Raw genomic sequence first — 708 nt, forward strand, 5'->3', positions numbered from 1 at the left:
CCCAGTAGCTCTCATCCTGAGGGTGCACAAGAGGATCTCCATAAACCTCAGAGGTCGATGTCAGCAGAATCCTGTCAGCATTACACACGCGGTGAGAAAATGACATTTATATCCCCAGAAAACAGAAAAGTATCGAGTCGATTCCAACCTAGCCCCGACTCTCTTGGCAAGTCCCAACATGTTCAAAGTCCCAATAACATTTGTCTTAATTGTCTGCAGATTCAAATGCAAACGAAAGAATAAGACAGCAAATTCAAACTTTTAGTAATATTATTATTCCAATACAGTTTAACAAAATATGTACATGTAGATAACATATAAAGGTCAACACTAGCCTAACTCTCTCCAGTACAATCGTACAATCCTTTGTAAGTTCAAACATCTAAGAATTTTAACATAGATGCATTGGCAAATACGAGAGCATTCAACACTCTCATGTACAAGAAATCAATTCGGGCACGACAGAATAACTGAAATTCAGTTTTAACTGACCTTAACAGGATTGTACTTGTAGAAAATTGGGGAAGCAGGACAAGCAAGATGATAAATTTGGTCAACTTCAACCAACAATGGCTCCGTGACATCTGTGTTAGACAAGAACATAGAATAGGAAAAATCGAGTAAATGTGCAAAACAGGTTGAGACAACCTAACCAAACCAAACTAAACCAAAACGAGCAACATACCATGGCGAATAAGCTCAAATCTA

The sequence above is a fragment of the Ipomoea triloba genome, chromosome 16 (assembly GCF_003576645.1).
Source record: "Ipomoea triloba cultivar NCNSP0323 chromosome 16, ASM357664v1".
Taxonomy (NCBI): Eukaryota; Viridiplantae; Streptophyta; class Magnoliopsida; order Solanales; family Convolvulaceae; genus Ipomoea; species Ipomoea triloba.